Raw genomic sequence first — 15,617 nt, forward strand, 5'->3', positions numbered from 1 at the left:
GAAGTGGCTGGAGGCAAGGATATACATGAACTCAGAGTCAGTGGGCTGGTTGGTCAAGGACCCAAAAGGAGCAAGATCAGAAAATGGGGTCTGGTAAAGAGTGTTTAGGTGGATCTGTGAGAGTGAGACTTGTATTCCCCAGAAGTGGGACTTGTATTCACTAAATAAATAAACTGTATGGATAGGATAATTTAGTTGGGACAATTTCAGCTATCCTGGTTCGTGCATAGTGTGGTTATAAATAGAATCTCTGTGGTGGCAGAAATGGAGCCTGTTTTTCAACCTGTTAACATGAACTCCTTTCTTACCCAGGCTGACTGAGCTCTGCTGTTTCTAAATGTCTGTCTTGTCAGCATCAAAGAGCAGTGCTGATCCCCTTGTTAAGTACCACTGTTCAATGAGAACAGCTCACCATTTGGTGCCAAGTTGATTACATCAAACCTTTTCCATTCTGGAAAAAACAACAGTTTAACATTCTGATCAGGACTGATATATTTTGCTTTGCCTGTAAGTGCCTGAGCCATTTGCTGGCATTGGGCCCTACGTAAGAATGCCGTGGAACAAGGTTCTTAGTTAATGGCAAAGCAAGTACAGTAATGGGCACATGACAGTGGGGCCCACTGCTCCTAAAAATACCTTTTTACCAGAAGCTTCTGACCTGGTAGAGTAGTGGGATGGCCTTTTGAAGGTGCAAGTGGTGCCATTAAGGATGGAGTGCTGTCCTTCACAATACAGTATAAACCTACATGACCATAATAGGGTGCTTTATCCACAAAAGGTAGAATTCATGGGTTCTGGAACCAAGGGGTGGAGATAGGCGTGACCCTGTTCAATATCACTTCCGTGAGCCACTTGAAGCATTTGTACTTCCTGTCCTTGCAACTTTAAATTCTGTGGGTCTGGAGATCCTGTTTCCCAGAGTGGAGATGCTTCTACCAGGTACAGCATAAGAATCTTAATAAACTTAAAGGTATGGCTGCCATCTGGTCACTTTGGGCTCCTAATGCCAGCAAATTATCAGGCAGAAAACTTGCCATACTGTCTGGGATAATTAGCTCTGTGATGAGGAGTTAGGATCACTTTTACATTATGAATACAAACAGAAAAGTGTTTGATGCACATGTGATCCCTGGGTTAACTTTTAGTTCTCCTGTACTCAATTTTAACTGTAAATAACTAAACACTTATGGCCTGGTAGGGCATGATCTTCAGGGGCCCAGAACCCTCAGGGATGAAGATCTGGATCACCCCAGAGGTAAGCTATCTAGACTAACAAAAATTGTAGTCAGCAGGAAGATGAATCTGAAATAGGTGTCACTGAAGGAAGATGATGAGTATCATCTGCAATTTCTGGACCAACTGCAAACCCTCTTGTGTTTCCAGAAATTGTGACTAACTTGACTTATGGAGAAACTGCTTAGATATAGAGAACTTTATAACACAAATGGCCCCAATATAGTAGACATTGTTGGTACTCTGTTCAAAGCCTCTTTACCAGGAAGTGAGTGTTGGCTGCTAATAGCTCACTGCTGCATCTTCTTGGGAATCACTCTCTGCCAACAAAAGCCACTTCTGGAAATCCCTGGAAGGTTGTTCCTTCCCAGGGATAACACCACAGTCAATGGTATGATATTAGTTCCTGTTCAGAAGTCAGTCAGGATTCTGATAGGGATTGCATTATCAGTGATGATATGTAATTAGTAATTGTGTTGTCAGCAAATGATACTAAGGTACAAAATTCCTTGCTTTCCTCAAGGTGAGCCATTTATGTGCCAAGAGTTCCCAGTGGAAGCTAAACTTATCAGCTGAACCTGTATCTTTGCCTAACTTTTCCTCTTGTCCTATCTTTCTTCACTCACTCCATTATAGGTTTTACTTGAGAGCACTCCCTCAATAAACCACTTGCACAGAATCCCTTTCTTGGACTCTGCTTCTAGGGAGAAAACAGGAGATAATAGTGTCAACTGAGAGATTTGAGTGTGACAGAAGTAGAGCAAAGAGCAAGTGTTGAGTTCAGTTTGGGAATGTTAAGGTGCCATTGGCTGGAATAGAAGAGAACATCCTCAATCTGGTAAAGTACAACTACACAAAAAATCTACAGCTAACATCATACTTAAGGATCAGGAACAATACAAGGATATCAGCCATAACCACTTCTAGTCAATATTTTGCCAGAGGTTTTCAGTTCAGTTCAGTCACTCAGTCGTGTCCAATTCTTTGCGACCCCATGAACCACAGCACGCCAGGCCTCCCTATCCATCACCAACTCCCAGAGTCCAGCCAAACCCATGTCCATTGAGTCAGTGATGCCATCCAACCATCTCATCCTCTGTCGTCCCCTTCTCCTCCTGCCCTCAATCTTTCCCAGCATCAGGGTCTTTTCAAATGAGTCAGCTCTTCGCATCAGGTGGCCAAAGTATTGGAGTTTCAGCTTCAACATCAGTCCTTCCAATGAACACCCAGAACTGATCTCCTTTAGGATGGATTGGTTGGATCTCCTTGCAGTCCAAGGGACTCTCAAGAGTCTTCTCCAGCACCACAGTTCAAAAGCATCAATTCTTCGGTGCTCAGCTTTCTTTATAGTCCAACTCTCACATCCATACATGACCACTGGAAAAACCATAGCCTTGACTAGATGGACCTTTGTTGACAAAGTAATGTCTCTGCTTTTTAATATGCTGTCTAGGTTGGTCATAAATTCCTTCCAAGGAGTAAGCGTCTTTTAAATTTCATGGGTGCAGTCACCATCTGCAGTGATTTTGGAGCCCAGAAAATAAAGTCAGCCACTGTTTCCACTGTTTCCCCATCTATTTGCCATGAAGTAATGGGACCAAATGCCATGATCTTAGTTTTCTGAATGTTGAGCTTTAAGCCAGCTTTTTCAGTCTCCTCTTTCACTTATCATCAAGAGGCTCTTTAGTTCTTCACTTTCTGCCATAAGGGTGATGTCATCTGCATATTTGAGGTTATTGATATTTCTCCCGGCAATCTTGATTCCAGCTTGTGCTTCTTCCAGTCCAGCATTTCTCATGATGTACTCTGCATATAAGTTAAATAAGCAGGGTGACAATATACAGCCTTGACGTATTCCTTTTTCTATTTGGAACCAGTCTGTTGTTCCATGTCTAGTTCTAACTGTTGCTTCCTGACCTGCATATAGGTTTCTCAAGAGGCAGGTCAGATGGTCTGGTATTCCCATCTCTTTGAGCATTTTCCACAGTTTATTGTGATCCACACAGTCAAAGGCTTTGGCTTTAGTCAGAGGTTTTAGTCAGGGCAATTAAGCAAGAAAAAGAAAAGACATTGAGATTGGAAAGGAAAAATAAAACTGTATTTGCAGATATAGGAAGTCTTAAGGAATCCACTAAAAAACTATTAGAACTAATGAGTTCAGCAAGGTTGCAGGACTTAAGTTCAATATACAGAAATCAATTGTATTTTTATGATTTGCAGTGAACAGTCCAGAAAAGTGAGACTAAGAAAACAATTCCATTCACAAAAGCATCAAAAAGAATACTTGGGATTAAGGGAGAAGAATACTTAAGAATAAATTTAACAAAAGAAGTACTGTTAAAACTACAAAATATTGTTAAGAAAGATCTAAATAATGTTCATGGAGCACATTGTTAAAATGTCACTACAGATCTTGTTCGATTTACCATGGGGTTATGTCCTGATAAACCCATTGTAAGCTGAAAATATCCTAAGCCAATACATTTAATACACTAACCTACCAAACTCATAGGTTAGCCTAGTCTACTTTAAACATGCTCAGAACACTTAATATTAGCCTGCAGTTGGGCAAAACCTACAAAGCCTGTTTTATAATAAAGTGTTGAATATCTCATGTAATTTATTGATACCGTACTGAAAGTGAAAAAGAATGATTTTAAGTGTATTGGTTGTTTACCCTCATGATTGTGTGGCTGACTGGGAGCTGTGGCTCACTGTTGCTGCCCAACATCCTGAAAGAATATCCTACCACATATCCCTAGCCCAGGAAAAGATCAAAATCAAAGTACAGTTTTTACAGAATGTTTATCTCTTACACACCACCATAAAGTAAAAAAATAGTAAGCTGAACCATTGTCAGTTGGGAACTGTTCTACTCCCTAATCTCCATATTCAATGCAATCTCTATCAGAATCCCAGCTTGCTTTGTGGAAATTGACTAACTAATCCTAAAATTCATATGGCATCACAGTGGACTCAAAAGAAGAAAATAATCTTTAAAAACTTACCACAAAGCAATGATAATCAAAACAGTGTGATGAGGGCTTCCATGGTGTTCAGTGGTTAAGAATCCACCCGCCAGGGCAGGGGACACAGGTTCAGTCCCTGGTCCAGGAAGATCCTACATGCCATGGGGCATCTAGGCCTGTGTGCCACAACTACTGAGCCTGAGCACCTAGAACCTGTGCTCTCTACAATTAGAGAAAGCCTGCAGGCAGCGACAAAAACCCAGTGCAACAAAAAAACAAATCTTAAAAATGTGGTGATGGCACATAGAAAAGACATAGATACAAGTGGAGTAGAATTAAGACTCCAAAGTAAATCTATATATCTGTGGTTAACTGATTTGTTTTACAAAGGGGCCAAAACCATCCAATGAGAAAGAACAGTCTTTTCAACAGTTGCCCCGGGACAACTAGATAGCCACATGCAAAATAATACGTTCAATCCTTACCTCACCCCATATAAAAAACTTAACTCAAAATAAACAGCTCAAAGTAATAACTGTGTCCATGGGATTCTCCAGGCAAAAGTACTGGAGTGGTAGCCATTCCCTTCTCCAGGGGATATTCCCAACCCAGGGATCCAACCCAGGTCTCATACATAGTAGGCAGACTCTTTACTGTCTGAGCTACCAGGGAAACCCAAGAATTATATAGGACCCCAAAAGCATGAGCAATGAAAGAAAAAGATAAATTGGACCTCATCAAAATTAAAGTTTGTGCTTCAAAGGACACCATCAAAAAAGGGCAAAGACAGCTCACCGAATGGGAGAAAATATTTAAATCACATAACTGATGAAGGATTTCTATCTAGAAAAACTATGTACTATTACAACTCCATAATAAAAAGACAAGTAACCCAATTTAAAAATGAGCAAAGGAGGGCTTCCCTGGTGGCACAGTGGTTAAAAATCCACCTGCCAGTACTGGAGACACGGGTTCAATTGCTGATCGAGGAAGATCCCACATGCTGCAGAGCAATTAAGCCTGTGCACCACAACTATTGAGCCTGTGCTCCGGAGCCTGGAAGCTGCAACTACTGAGCCCATGTGCCACAACTACTGAATCCCAAGAGCCGTAGAGCCTGTGCAGTGCAACAAGAGAAGCCATTGCATCACTGCAATGAGAAGCCTGCACATCACAACTAGTGACTAGGCCCTACTCGCCGCAACTAGAGAAAAGCCCGCACGGCAACGAAGACTCAGCACAGCCATAAATAAAAACTTTTAAAAGAAAAGTGAAAGTCCCTTGGTTGTGTCCGACTCTTTGCGCCCCATGGACTACAGTTCTCCAGGCTAGAATACTGGAGTGGGTAGCCTTTCCCTTCTCCAAGGGATCTTCCCAACCCAGGGATCAAACCCAGGTCTCCCACATTGCAGGTGGATTCTTTACCAGCTGAGCTAGCAGGGAAGCCCAAGAATACTGGAGTGGGTTTTTAAAAGAAAAACAACCTATTATTTTAAAAAGTGAGCAGAGGACTTAAATAGACATTTCTCCAAAAGAAACAAAAATGAGCAATAAACACATGAAAAGATGCTTGACGTTGTTCGTCATCAGGGAAGTGCAAATCAAAAATCAAACCCATTAGGATGTCTGGAATCAAAAAGTTATTAAACATTGGTAAAGATGGGAAAAAACTGGAACCTTTATACATTGCTGGTGTGAAAGTAAAATGGTACAACAGCTTCAAAAAGCACTCTGTCAGTTCCTCAAATGATTAAACATAGAGTTAACCATATGACCCAGCAATTTAATTCCTAAGTATATGCTCCAAAGAAATGAAACATATGTCCAAACAAAAACTTGTATATACATTTTTATAGCAGCATTTTTTGCAATAGCTGACAGGTAGAAACAACACTAACATACATCAACAGATGAATGGTTGAACGTATACAATGGAATATTTGTTTTAAAAGAAGTACTGTTACCTTCTATCAGTCAGTTCAGTTCAGTTCAGTCGCTCAGTCATGTCCGACTCTTTGCGACCCCATGAATTGCAGCACGCCAGGCCTCCCTGTCCATCACCAACTCCCGGTGTTCACTGAGACTCACGTCCATCGAGTCAGTGATGCCATCCAGCCATCTCATCCTCTGTTGTCCCCTTCTCCTCCTGCCCCCAGTTCCTCCCAGCAACAGAGTCTTTTCCAATGAGTCAACTCTTCGCATGAGGTGGCCAAAGTACCGGAGTTTCAGCTTTAGCATCATTCCTTCCAAAGAAATCCCAGGGCTGATCTCCTTCAGAATGGACTGGTTGGATCTCCTTGCAGTCCAAGGGACTCTCAAGAGTCTTGCCCAACACCACAGTTCATTCTATACAATGGGTGAATTTTGGAAGCATGCTAAATGAAATAAGCCAGTCACAAAAGGCCACATACTATATGATTCCATTCATATGAAAGTCCAGAATAGAGAAATCTATAGGGATAAAATAGATTAGTGGTTTCTTGGAGAGGGGTGGGAGATGGGGGTGGGAGGTGATACCTAAAGGAACCTGGGTTTTTGTGGGGTTTTTTTAGGGGATGAAGATTATTGAAAATTGACTGTGGTTATGGTTGCACATATCTGTGATGTACCCAAAGCCATTCAACTGAACGCTTTAAATGAGTGAATTGTATGGTATGTGAATTTCATCTCAATAAAGCTGTTTTTTAAAAAGTGCATTGGCTCTCAGGTGTGTCAGTCTAAAGCTTGAAGGAGAAGCCTGGTTTGGAAATAAATACATGGGAGTCATCATTATGTGGATAGTAGTTTGAAGTGAAGTGAAGTAAAAGTTGCTCAGTCATGTCCAGTTGTTTGCAACCCCATGGACTATACAGTTCATGGAATTCTCCAGGCCAGAATCCTGTAGTGGGTAGCCTTTCCCTTCTCCAGGGGATCTTCCCAACCCAGAGATCGAAACCAGGTCTCCTGCATTGTAGGCAGATTCTTTACCAGCTCAGCCACAAGGGAAACCCAAGAACACTGCAGTGGGTAGCCTATCCCTTCAGCAAATCTTCCTGACTCAGGAATCGATCTGGGGTCTCCTGCATTGCAAGCGGATTCTATACCAACTGAGCTATAAGGGAAGCCCTCAGCAGAGGTGCCTTCCGTAACCACATATGTAAAAGAACTCATCTACGTAGGTAACCCACTTTTACCCCGCTTTATTTTTCTTTACATTTAATATTGTCTGCATGGCCCTCTTCTCCCCCTACACTCCCAACCCCTGCATTAATAAGTTGCATGAATGTTGGAATCTTGGTTTGTTTTATTCACTACTGCAGCCCCAGTACCTAGAAGAGGCCTTACATGTAGCAGGAATTCAATAGTTGTTGATGGAATGAATGAAAGAATGAATAGAATGTTAAGGCATTAGATAGTTAACTGTTCTAAAGTCCTCTTAGGTGATGGGGTTATAAAGATGAAAAAGACATAGCCATTGCCCTTATAGACTTTATATTCTAGTAGTATAGATTACAAATATATAATTAGAGGTTAAATATTATATGTAAAAAAATGGTATAAAATGCACAGTGAAAGGACAAAGAATGATGATAGTGTTCAGTTCAGTTCAGTCGCTCAGTCATGTCCGACTCTTTGCAACCCCATGAATCGCAGCACGCCAGGCCTCCCTGTCCATCACCAACTCCTGGAGTTCACTCAGACTCACGTCCATCGAGTCAGTGATGCCATCCAGCCATCTCATCCTCTGTCGTCCCCTTCTCCTCGCCCCCAATCCCTCCCAGCATCAGAGTCTTTTCCAGTGAGTCAACTCTTTGCATGAGGAGGCCAAAGTACTGGAGTTTCAGCTTTGGCATCATTCCTTCCAAAGAAATCCCAGGGCTGATCTCCTTCAGAATGGACTGGTTGGATCTCCTTGCAGTCCAAGGGACTCTGAAGAGTCTTCTCCAACACCACAGTTCAAAAGCATCAATTCTTCGGCGCTCAGCCTTCTTCACAGTCCAACTCATATCCACACATGACCACAGGAAAAACCATAGCCTTGACTAGACGGACCTTTGTTGCAGGATACTATTATAGCTGGCATGGTTAAGAATTGTCTCTCTGAGGAAGGAGTATTTGAGTAGAGATCTGATTAAGTGGACAGAACAAGTCTAGTAAAGATCTGGTAGGTGAACATTCCAAGAAGACGGAACAAGTGCAAAAGCCCTTGGGCTCTTCATACTTTGGTCAAGAGTGACAACAAGAAGGCCAAAGGGCTAGAGCAGGGTTAAAGCTAAGTAGTATCAGAGAAATAGGAGCAGTATCATGTAGGGCTTTCCTTGGAGGCCCTTTTGAGCATTTTGATTTTTATTGTGTGATGGGAAGCTTTTGAGCGAGTCATCTGGCTTACATTTTAAAAGGTCAATCTGACTGCCCTTATTTAACTAGTTGGGCAATAATGGAAGTAGACAAACCAGCTTGGCATCTGTTGCAATAGTCCAGGTATTATAATAATGACTTATAATAGGAATGTAGCGGTAGAAGAGATGACAAGGAGCCTTGCACCCTGGCCTTCCGGTCACCCCCGCCCCAACCCTCCATCCCCGGCCTGGCAGCTAGGTGTAACCTTTTCACGGGTCTTCTGCACGCTTCCTTCAGGTGTCAGAAGTAGGCAGAGTGAATACCTCCAGTCCCATCCGTGGGAGTCTTCAACGCACTACCCTGCTTCAGAGAGCCTCTTGAATAGCTTAGCTGCATCTCAGGCTTCTTAAAAAATGGAGGCTCCCAGGGGTAAATAGCTCTCAGAGGTATAGAAACCACTTAACAAGGTCCTCAAAGGAAATGGGCTTTCAGAAGAAATCTAGAGACAGCTGCTTGTTCCAAGTATTCAAAAACGGGGGAAAATGCAAGTCGTTCAGAAAGTTGCCTGCCAGCCTGTTAGAAATGAAGTTGATTTCCACCACAATTCTGGGAGGCCGTCTACCTTTTGAGTATCACGAGCAAAGTGAACCCCCAGCAAAACTACCAAAAGCCAACTTTCCCTCCTCAGTAATGCGCACGCGCTCCTCGCTCCGTTTTCCGTTGACTTTAAGCCCCGCCCCCTATGCGTCCTTCGAGGAGGGTTGGGAGCCCAGAGCTTGCGCGACCACTTTCCCCCAACCTTCTCCAGCACAGCGTCGCAAAGGGGCCGGAAAGCGTGGCGGCGCAGGCGCAAGCGCAGAGAGCGGAGGCGGTGGTGGTGGCGGCCGCTGGCCAGTGTAAGATGGCGGCGGCGTTGGTGGCGGCAGTGGACGGGGCGGCTGGGCCCGGAACAGTTGGAGCAGCCGCTGGCAGAAGGATGACCCAAGACGGGAAGCGGGCTGCTGAGCCTCGCCGGCTCCCGTGCTTGTAACTGCCCCAGCAGGACATCCCCCCCTCCCCCCTGACCTACCCGGTCCGTGTCTCGTTCCGGCTTGGCCTGACCCCTTCTCCCCTGGCCCAAACCCCTTCAGGATGGGTTTGACTCCTTTCCCAAGCTCCCAGGGCTCAGGTCTTTTCCCCATGACCCGAGTCACCGCTGGGAGGACTGGCTGCCCTTCCCTCAGGTCAGCCCCAGGGTTGCCCCTAGGAGCCTGCCCCACAGTCTGCAGGACCTCTCGCTTCGTCGGGTGACTCATTTGTGTGCGCTCCCCACCCCACCCCACCTTTAGATTGAGGGACGCGGCTCCCCTCGTGTTTCCCCGTAACCTCGGGGCCACCGCGCAGTGTGTCCCCCTCCCCCATCTCGAGTTCTCGGGCCCAGCACCTTGTACGGAAGGCCGAGGTTCAAGAACCCGGGAGTCAGTTGTTGCCGTCTTTTCCTGTCCGGTTTGTAATGTAATTCTCGTAGTCTGCCTCCCTTCACCCCTAAATCTTTGAGGACACCCTAGAACGGTGCCGTTTGGTCCCTGTTAGTTGGAAAGCATCTGGTGGTTTGAATTTCTGACTCATGCGATTGCTGCTGGAGTCTGTAAACAAACCGGCACCAGCGCGATCACGCTCTCTGCGGGATTTCCCCCCTGCTCTGTGGCTGCTTGTTGAGAGGTTTGCTTATGGGTTAGCTTTGAAAAGATTCAGGTTTTACTTTCCAATGAGTTTTACATTTTAGCAGAACTAGGAGATTACTTGCCTGGTTCGTTTCATTTCTGTAACAATGTTTGAAAGTTACTTCTTTAGTAAGATAAATTTCTGTGGTTCTAAATAGTTCGACGAGGTCTGAAAAATACTAACATGTATTAATACTTTTTTATTATATTACAATTTTTTATTATGTTTAGTAGAAGAGACACCTTTGCCATTTAAACTTTAACTTTTCTCAGTCCTTCAGTGAATCTGCAGACCTATTTTCTCAGGAGCTCAGCCTGACCCTACTTCAGTGATAAAGGAGGAAAGGTGAGTAGGACTTGAAGGCATTTAAATTCCTGAGTTCAAGACATACCCTACTCTGGTGCTCCAGTGCTGACCACTAAAGTCATAAAATTCCTTCCACTGTTTCCAAAGAGTTGGGGTATTGTTCTTGGCTTTGTTCCACGTCTGGTAAAATTACTTTTGCAAGTTTAATTGACTCTAGGCTTCTTGACTTTCTGTCCTAAATGGTTGCTGCTTATCTTCACATGACTCCTGTTAAGCCTAGAAGTGAATGTATCTTCCTCTTTATTCATTTGCCTTGCGTTTTGCCTTTGTGTTTCTTATGCTGTTAAAAGCTGGGAATTAGTTTGCCAGAGTTCTCTTTAGCCCTTTGTCAAATCAATTCTCTTTGCCTCTTAGGGCTTTGGATTGTCATTTCTTGCTATTTAGGGGAACATTTAGCTGCTTTTAACTAAAAGCTAGTGAATCCTGAGTGATACTGCCTTTAGTTGGTGTCTAAGTTCATCCACCTCAGAATTCTGGTTTCAGGACTTAGAGATAAGTTTTGAGTGGAAAAAAGACCCTACAAAACAGTGGTGCTCTTTTATATCTGGTCTGAAGAATTCTTATTTAGCAGAGGAATCATCCTATGCATTCAGCAGCATGGGCCAGTGCCACAGAGGGAGTTAGGACATACTAGTGGTAAATGTAATTTTTGTAAAGATTTTGGATTCCTGGTAGCAGAGAATAGTACTATGGTTGAGTTTCATGGAATGTGATGGAAGAGTTGAGTGGCTCTGGAAGGTAGACCTGGCTGATTCTTAATATGTTTATGATTTGTAGTAGGAAGAGGTTGAGTGTGACACTGGTGAGTTTTATTCCACATGGTGTTCTGTGTAGAAATTGCTTATTAGGAGCTGAAATAAGGTCATTGGCAGTATGTGTGTGTATCAATAAAATAAAAGAAAAATACAGTCTTTAGAACTTGATAGGTCTGGGTTTAAATACTGTACTAAGATTTATTAGCCATGTGACCTTGGGCAAGTCACTTAAACTTTTCTGAGTCCTTTCTTAATTTTCGCCTCTCTATAAGTGGAATAATACAGCTTATGTCCTAGAGTCCTTGTCAGTATTGTGTGAGGAAAGTCATATAAAGGTCTTACATTATGCCTAGCACAAGATAGACACTAAAAAATTTTTCTTTACACATCATTGATACAGCTTTAAATAAGTTGTATGTTAGTGTCCTCTTCTTTGCATTTTACTTTTGAACGTGTTTTCCTGGTAATTTTTTCAGATTCATTTTTAATTGGCCAGCTTAGATGTGTTCTTTGTAGGTGCCCACCTAGGGTTGCCTTTTGATTGTGGTTCAGGTCATTCTGGTGGGAGTTCAAGACCAGAGAACAGCGGGAATATTAGATGTTGATGTATGTGTCTTTCTAAATTCATTCTCAAACTAAGCATCAGTAACTTTCCTTTATTCTTTGCTCCTACCTCTTGGTCTCCCTTTTAGCACACCTAATCAGAGTTTATATAATTCCTTCCCTTCCTGATTCAATGTTGCTCACCACCTCAGCTCCAGCTACCGCTTATGCCTTTTTGTTTTTGCCACAGAAAGAACACATTTTTTTCCAAGCCGTTGGGCTTTGCAGTGATCCTCATCAATAGCTTATCAAAGGACTAGACCATGAGGGACTTCCTGGTGGTCCAGTGGTTAAGACTGCGCTTCCTTTTCAGGGAGTATGGGTTTGATCCCTGGTCAGGGAACTAGGATCCCCATGGCCAAAAAAACAACTGTGGACCGTGAAAAAGTCTCCTTTCTTTTTGAAGTGAATCTGGGCTAGGAAGTCAGGAATGCAGTGTTTATTTCATCTCCCCAACTTGGCCATCTTAATACAATAGCAGAGATGAAAAGTTTTTAACCTTCTCTTGTTGGCTTTCATTTCACATTTTTTTTTTTTGAAATTTTGTCAGAATTTTTATTTTATTTATTTATTTATTTTAATTGGAGGCTAATTACTTTACAATATTGTATTGGTTTTGCCATACATTGACATGACATATATCTTTGAGGGATGTAAGGGCACATGAAAATTAAGAAAATGTTGATAACATTGCGATGAAAGCAACTGTATTCATTCAAGCCAATGATCAACTTAAAGTTAACCAACTTTCATTACTACCATCTAGGGTCTAAATACTCTCTCTTGAAAGGTAAAAACTCTTGGGGTGAAGGATAGTAACGTGCACTTTATTATTTGTGTTTTGGGTTTTTTTGAGATCTAGAGTTCCGTGTTGAGTAGGGCAGGAGCAGGTGTGGGAGGAGAAAAGGAACTATGTTGAAAGAGCCCAGCTTTGTTCCTTATTACTCTATGTGCTGGGTAAGGGCCTCCGCCCACCATCACCACCACCAGGAAGGGCTTCACATTTTATGCTCCAGGTGACACCTGTGTGTACAGTGAAGCAGTATTTGTAGTCTCTGGACCACAATTCTAAAATTCGTGTATTTCTGAGGATATTTTATATTTCAGGATGTTGCATAAGAATTGTTGCATCTTGCTAGGAAGTATTTCCTTCTGTGGCTGCAGTAAGAGGCTAGTTATGCTTATGATCTTAGTTCCCACCACCAACCTGACAGGGCATTTTATACAGCAACTTATTAAATGTGTAAGAATCAGTCTCCGTGACCTTTAGTTTTGATTAGGATCAACCTAAGACAGAATCGTGTCTTCAGAGAAAAAAGAAATGTCTTTTTATTACCTTTTAAAAACCGTACTGGCATTTCAAAAGCAGACATGCTCTAGTAGAAGACATTCTATAGAAGTGTGCCCTGTTGTGGGAGACTGAGGTCTTCAAAGTTTCATGCTCTAGGTCCTGTGTTCTATCAGATGAGTTAAAGGCTTTTAAATAATGAAGTGACTGGTTGACCTTTGTTTTCAGTAGATAGGTTTATTTCTGGATTATTTCTACTGTGGAAAAGTTACTCTAAACATGTCTAGTAAATGTTCAGAGTTTCTATAAAAGAGTTATCCAAACAGCTTTTTATTGCATCCCAGTGGTGTTAGAGTTAGTTTTTAAGATTGAATTAATTTTTTTTTTTAAAGCAGATTATTGGTGAGCCAAGATAATCTGTTATTTACCCTCACCCATTTGGAACCCAGGCAACTGAAGGAATTGAATCAGTGGCAGTCATGGAAGTAATGACTGTGCATATTTTAGTTTCAGAGCCCAAAGGCAGTGATTTTAGATTAGCTTTATAGTAATGCTGAAAACTTTTCATCTCTTATTTTCATGAGTAAACTTCATCACTCTTAAACTTGGTCAGAAAAAGGGGTTACCTGTTCTTGTTTACTGATTCAGTTATTCTTAGAGTGAGAAGAAAGTCTTGAAAGGTCTTTAAAGATTAGAGTGTGATGCATTTTATGAATTTGTCACTTCTTTATATAACATTTAAAAAAAATTTCTGCCTCTACAGAACATAGTTTCTGGGCCAGAAGTTCAGTTTCTCAAGTATTACCTTTATCCAAGGAAGGTATATGCCCAAGATAAGCCAGTGAACTAAAGCTGTCCTGAATTTGCAAATAGGGCATGATAAGTGATTAATTTGACAAAGATGACATCTTATTAATGGAATGTAGTATGTCTAATGGATTGGGTTATTGTAAAAAGTTTCATCGTATCTAAGAGGTTAAATATTTGCTCTTATCCTCTGAGGATACTATTTAAGGAGGTCTGGGCAAGTTCTAATGTGAAGCATCCATGTTGCCTCACGTGTCTTTTTTTTTTTTAAGTTAGCCATCTGGAAAGCTATTATAGGATTTACCTCTAGTGGTAGCCAAGAGACTATATTCCTCTGGTGTTTGAGCATTGCCACATTTTCAGGTATATTTGTAACCTTACTCAGGACCCACATTATACTCTCGCCTCTAGTTTCATTCAGATTGGAGGGGATGTCTTGATGTTTTTAGCCTCTCCTTATTGTTTTAAGTTGTACCCTTTTATCTCTCTGGTATACTTTTGAACAATTTTAAGAAAAAATTTGAAATGTGAAAGGCAAAAACAGGTAATGGGGACTGGATTCTGATGTAAATACAAATCATTTCATAGTAACACTATGTTTAATAGTGTTAGTAACAAATGTTTAAGTATAAAACATTTCATAGAAACACAATGAAATTTCCTAAGTGATTTTCCTTAAAATTATTTAAATTGAGGTGAATGTTGTTATAAAAAGTTCCTTAGCTCTGCTGCTGCTGGAGATAGCACTTAGCACATTCCTAACATACCCTGAAATACTGTTAGTAGAATTAAAGTCAATAAACTATAAACACAGGGCACTTGGTGTTACCAACAGGGAGAGAAGGCATTCATTCCAGTGGAGGAACAGAGTTCCTTGTTTTTAGTATAGTTGATGTAGGACTTATGTTCCCCCTCATCATTTGTGATGATTGCTTTGAAGTTTTCACCTTGGCTATCTTCTGACACTTCAAAAGGCAGGAGAACTTAAAGAGACTTAATGTGGTGGGCTCTTGGGTGTATTGCTTTACCCTAGTTCGTAGAACATGAATGTGCTCAAAGGAAGGTATTAACAGAGCTCTCTGAATTCTTTTTTTTTTTTTTTTTAATTTGGGTGTGCCAGTCTTAGTCATGGCGTGCAAATTCTTAGTTGTGGTATGTAGGATCTAGTTCCCTTACCAGAGATCGAACTTGTGCCCCCTGCATTGGGAGCCCAGAGTCTTAACCACTGAACCACCAGGGAAGTCCCTCTCTGAATAGAATTCAGAGAATTCAGAGAATAGTACTTGAAAAGACCAGTGATATAGCAGGTAAGCAGATTTCTTAGACTTGGAACTATGTCTTAATTTGTGTACAGTGTTTGGAGGATCATTGTTGAGTGGTGAAGATGCCTAGGCTTCTCTAGAAAACGCAGTCTGGAACCAGAGATGAGAAGCTAGAAAATTAATATAAATGCCTGACACGTATAGACAGCCAATTGCAAATACCATGTTTAATCCTCTAAACCATTTCTTCAGGATAATGGTATTGTCCCATTTTATAAAAAGAGAAACAAACTCACAGGTAGGTGGTAGA

At 41.8% G+C, this 15,617-nt stretch overlaps 1 protein-coding gene across 7 annotated transcripts in view; it reads left to right on the plus strand.

The window, feature by feature from the left end:
• The first annotated feature begins 1,681 nt into the window (after nucleotides 1-1,681).
• The window catches only part of DCAF8 (DDB1 and CUL4 associated factor 8), a 48,387-nt gene continuing 34,451 nt past the window's right edge, over nucleotides 1,682-15,617 (plus strand). Inside the window, exons 1-3 of one of the 7 annotated variants that reach the window (XM_061401637.1) lie at nucleotides 9,383-9,418; nucleotides 9,851-10,007; nucleotides 10,499-10,571. The gene's annotated coding sequence lies outside the window, so the exon portion shown is untranslated. Of the gene's footprint in view, nucleotides 10,017-10,498; nucleotides 10,572-15,617 lie in introns of all 7 variants that reach the window. The other 6 variants (XM_061401629.1, XM_061401645.1, XM_061401652.1 and 3 more) reach the window with 6 other exon arrangements.

This window comes from Bos javanicus, chromosome 3 (assembly GCF_032452875.1).
Source record: "Bos javanicus breed banteng chromosome 3, ARS-OSU_banteng_1.0, whole genome shotgun sequence".
NCBI lineage: Eukaryota > Metazoa > Chordata > Mammalia > Artiodactyla > Bovidae > Bos > Bos javanicus.